We start from the raw sequence: 5,767 nt of genomic DNA on the forward strand, positions 1-5,767 counted from the left end.
GTGTGTGTGTGTGTGTGTGTGTGTGTGTGTGTGTGTGTGTGTGTGTGTGTGAGTGAGTGTGTACTCGTCTGTGTATATACGTTTGTATGCTATATTTCTACATGAATATATTCCACGTGCTTTGAAATTCAATCAAGATTTCAAATTCAAAATACCGTTTTAGGTAAGGACAATACTAGTCACACATGCACAAACGCGCGCGTGCGCGCACACGCACACACACACACACACACGTGCGCGCGCACACACACACGCACACATGGACAGATCTATATAAACCGATACATATATACGTGTATGTACCTGAATACGTATCCATATATATGTGTGTGTGTGTGTTTGTGTATATTTGTATACCCATATATATATATATAGAGAGAGAGAGAGATAGAGAGATAGATAGATAGATAGATAGGTAGATAGATAGATAGATAGATAGATAGATAGATAGATAGATAGATAGATAGATATATTTATATGTTTATATATTCTGCGTTAAATGCGTTAATATTCCCCAATATTAGACTATTTTCTATACCCATTACACGGTGAACGCTTATTAGCTTGAAGCTTATAATTATTATTTACAGAATATGTGTGTGCGTGTGTGTTTGCCAATACACATGTATGTATGTATGTATGTATGTATGTATGTATGTATGCTTCTCTCTCTCTCTCTATCTATCTATCTACACACACACACACACACACACACACACACACATATATATATATATATATATATATATACATACATACATACACATACACACAAACATGCATTTATGCGTGATTTATACGAGTACACACACAGGCACATATAATGTCATGCAGCCTAATTAAATTCTACAACACACCTCTAGGAATATATTTTAAAATAACCAAATTAATATTTACAACTTGTGTTTTCCGTTTTCCGTTTCGAGTGTCTTATTCAAGCTCGTTCAACTCAAATATCGTTTATTTATCTTGCTGAAAAAATGTTCTCCTTGTATAATAATATACATCCCTGTATGAGAAACACGAACGTCTCACGGGTATTTAATACATGTCGATCTTAATAAATATTTGTGATGTGTCATTTAATCAACATAATATATTCATTTATACACCTCTAAGCAATTTACATATTGATAGCTTTTTCGTAGAATCGACTGCTATATACATTCTTGTAGATATGCGTAGGTGTCTCTCTATATTTTTATCTATCTATATATATACATACATACACACACACGCACGCACACTCACATACACACATATATGTATGTATATACATATATATATATATATATAAAACATATATATGTATATATATAAATATTTATGTGTGTGTGTGTAATACATACAAATATATGCAGATAGCTAGCTAGCTAGATAGATAGATAGCTAGCTAGCTAGCTAGCTAGCTAGATAGATAGATAGATAAATAGATAGATAGATAGATAGATAGATAGATAGATAGATAGATAGATAGATAGATAAACAATGATATTTAACAAGTTCATGCAAATTCGAATGCGGAAAGACATTTCGCTGCGGAAATAGCCACGGGAGAACTTTCTCTGCACAGGCGTATGTGCAATCGTTTCGCCCGGCGTGCTAACGATTCTGCCAGCTCACCGCCTTAATGATCAAAAATATTTTTACACCCATGGCTCACCAATTGTATTAGGGAGCTATGTGCAGCTGCATTTTTAAGATATGTCAATTCTTTGACGGTGATTTGGTCGCTATTTCAAGCAGATCGAGTTGCTACATGATATGGCGGAAATGGCAACCGTTTCACCCTCAAACTCTTACTACTGTCTTTTATTACCACACCTACAACTACAACCACCACCACCACCACCACCACCATAAATGCTAATACTACAACTACTAACACTAGCACTCTGCCACCACCACTACCACCATCATCACCACCACCACCACCACCACAACCACCACTGACACCAATTCCACTATAACTAAATCTCCCTTACCATAAGCAGCACCGCTAAAACATCATCACTATCATAAACATCACCAAAACTGCCACTGAAACCACTACTAGCCCTACTACTACCACTAACGCTATTACAACCACAGCCAATAGCACCATCATCGCAGCACTAATAACAACAACAATAATAACAACAACAACTTGGTTTTCACCACCACCACCAACAACAACAACGCAATCGCCATTCAACAGCAACCGCAACCAATAAAAACACTAGCGCCACCACCACGAACATGCCAGTATATTTATGTCAGCAATGATATTGAAATATCATTAGTGATTTATGCATTCCTGTAATCCATTGGGACAATCACAGCTGGGCGTTTAGATTAGGGCTGGACGAGGTTAATGGTTTAGAATTCGTATTCAATGTAATACTAGACCAAAGCACCCCGCTACTCCTTCCAAAGTTAAAACTGGTCTTTAAACAACAATTCTAAATCTGATCCAAATATTTTCAGTGATTTATCTACCCAACTTGATCACCGAGGACAGTCACAGCTGGTCGGTTCGACTGGATCAAGTGTTTAACTCCATCCCAACCCGAACCGTCACACCGAACTCAGTCGTCATAATCTAATTCAAAAGAGTTGATGCAAATAATTTTTTGGTAACTAATCAGTCTTCGGCTCACGAGACAGTCACGATTGGCCGGTTCGAGTGAGCTAAGAGTTAAACTGTAACCTAGTCCGGACCCTAACCTTGAACATGATCGTAATACCCTAATGCTAAGACCTGACACAAGCAGTTTCTATAATTAATCAGTCTCTATCCCAGGAGACAGTCACATCTGCACGGTTTGATAAGCCGACGGTAGGTGAGTGGGTTACAAATCGATTTTAACTCTAACCTTTAAGATTAGGCGCAAGTGAGGGTTTAAGTGGGAATTAAAGTTTAATCTTACGCTAAACATGACCCTAGCCCTAACCCTAATCACGTAACTCTAAATATCTCACTTATGTTATCAGACATCCCCTTAGTCTAAACTTGTCACGCTTATTATAAGACATTTATCAATCCCAGCTGGTCGGTTCCACAGGGTCAGTGTGTAGAGGATTTCGTGTTATACCTACAGTTCCTCTTGGTATCTGTAGTCTCAAAGCAAAATGAAGACAGCCGAAGAAGAATTACGAAGGGGAAAGACGAAGGATCAGATCGATATAATAGATTTAAATAATAATAATAATAATAATAATAATAATAATAATAATAATAATAATAATAATAATAATAATAATAATAATAATAATAATAATAATAAATGCCCTGATGGAATATAACCAGGCAGCGGATCTCATGGCTTCTAATTTCAACTGATTGGAAGTGTTATCATGTACATTGTTTTGTCTTTGTGTAAAAGATGGGCCACAGTAAATATTCTGCTCAATATCACAGATTTGCTTTTCAGGTGCTTCACCTTAACCATTTGAGCATGTCCCTTAGCGGCTGGCGATATGTGCATTTCTGATTCCGAGCAGGACTAGTGAGGGAGCATCATAGCCATGTATTGTAAAGAATTCTCTGCAGTTTGAAAAATTCACCTCTGGAAACGGTATTTTGTTCATTATTCAAGGACCTTTTTAGTGGGATGAGCTACTCGACCTAAAGAAAATTCTAATTGGACCCCACCTGCAAGGTCATAGGCTGTTTACCTTGATATGAGATCACCATGTTGCACACAAATGTTGTGATATATGTGCCTCATGTACTCTTATCAGACGGATAGTCATGATGAGCATATTGTGGTACATACATTTGTACTCCAGTGTCACTTTGATGGCATGCATTGCTCTCTCACTTAATAATAATAATAATAATAATAATAATAATAATAATAATAATAATAATAATCCCTTTATTGGCAACGAGAGAAGAACAAAAAAGAAAAAGGGACCATAAAACACAAGGGACAAATGGGGCTTAGCACCATAGTTCGTGCATAAAGAAAAAACACGAAAAGCTAACAACAAAAATTCAACAATAACATTCCCCCAAAGCGGAAACTTCCACTCAGGCACAACCAAAAAACTCCCAAAGTCTTGAGAGAAAAGAAAAGTGTGCGGTTATTTACCCTACCGGTGCTATTGGAAAACGTTTGTCCTGACCACTTAATCTGGCTGGAGTTTCTTTGGGAATCTTTTTAAAAGCTTGCTGGTGGCTTTTAGATTAGGGATTCCAACTTCATGAAAGAATACCTCTCTAATGCTTTTGTACGTCGCAACTATTTCTGCTCGTGATCAGAGATGCACATATCGTCAGCCACCAAGGGACATGCTCAACTGGTTAAGGTCTAGTAACTGACAAGCAAATCTGTGGTATTGAGCAGAATATTTGCTGTAGCCCATCTTTTATACCAAGACAAAACAATGTATATGATAATACTTCCAATCAGTTAAGATCAGAAGCCATGAGAGCCACTGCCTGGAACTGCATCAGGGCATTATCATCATCATCATCATCATCATCATCATCATCATCATCATCATCATCATCACCATCATCATCATTATTATTGTTATTATTCATACCGAATACGATGATGTTGATGAAATATCCGCGAATCTGGAGGCAATATATTTCAGGGATCAAGTGTCTTGAAGAATTTCTAATTGCTTTCTGGACATAGCAAGAACAGCAGAAAAAGAAAAAAAGGAAACAAATATGTAAACATAGACAAAAAAAAAAGTATGGCTTCTCTTGAAGCAGAAACGACAATGACAACAACAACAACAACGACGACGACGACGATTATAGCAATTACAAGAACATGAGATGATGACAACGTCGTCAAAGATGATGACGACCGCGGCAATAACAGTTGCATGGTGGTGATGATGGGGCTAGGGGTGGTTGTGGTGGTGGTACTACTGTTCCTGGTGGTGGTGATGGTGGTGGTGTTGGTGGTTGTGGTGGTGGTGGAGGTAACAGTGGTGATGATGGTAGTGGTGATTCTGGAGATGGTGATGGCGATGGTGATGGTGATGATGATGGTTATTTATGGTGGTGGTGTTGATGAAGTTGTGGTAGTGGTGGTGGTAGTGGCGGTGTTGGTGATAGTGGTGCTGGTGACGTTACTGGTAGCAGTAATGAAGTTGATGACGGTGGTGGTGGCGGTGATGGTGGGTGGCGGTGATGGTTGCTGTGGAGGTAGTAATGCTGCAGATAGTGTTGCTGAGGATTATGGCGATGAAGGGAGAAACGAGAACAACAACAACAACAACAACAACTGCAATATCAAGTACAGAAACAGTAATAACAAAAACAACAACAAAATCAATACCAACAACAACAACAACAACAACAACAACATCTACAATAATAATTGCCATAACACCAGCAACAAGAACAACAACAACATAAAAGACACTGTGAACAAGAAGGCAGGATGCTGGCAACGTCGGTCACCGCAGCTGCAACTAATACCGCAACATCAGAAATGAAAAAGCGATTATGGTATAATGTTTTATATTCTATATTAGTGTGTGTGCGTACTTGCGAGTAATGGACGGGCTGGGGGGGGGTGTACATGTAGTGTACGCGTGCGTGAGTATTTGTGTGCGCATGACCGTGTGTGTGTATGTGTGTACTGATACATAAACACGTATATACACACACACACACACACACATATATATGAATATCTACATATCTACATATATATATTTACATATACATATGTACATATATATATGTATGTGTACATATATTTACACACACTCACACTCACACAAACACACAAATTTATATATATACACACACAAA

Source organism: Octopus bimaculoides, chromosome 19, assembly GCF_001194135.2.
Source record: "Octopus bimaculoides isolate UCB-OBI-ISO-001 chromosome 19, ASM119413v2, whole genome shotgun sequence".
NCBI lineage: Eukaryota > Metazoa > Mollusca > Cephalopoda > Octopoda > Octopodidae > Octopus > Octopus bimaculoides.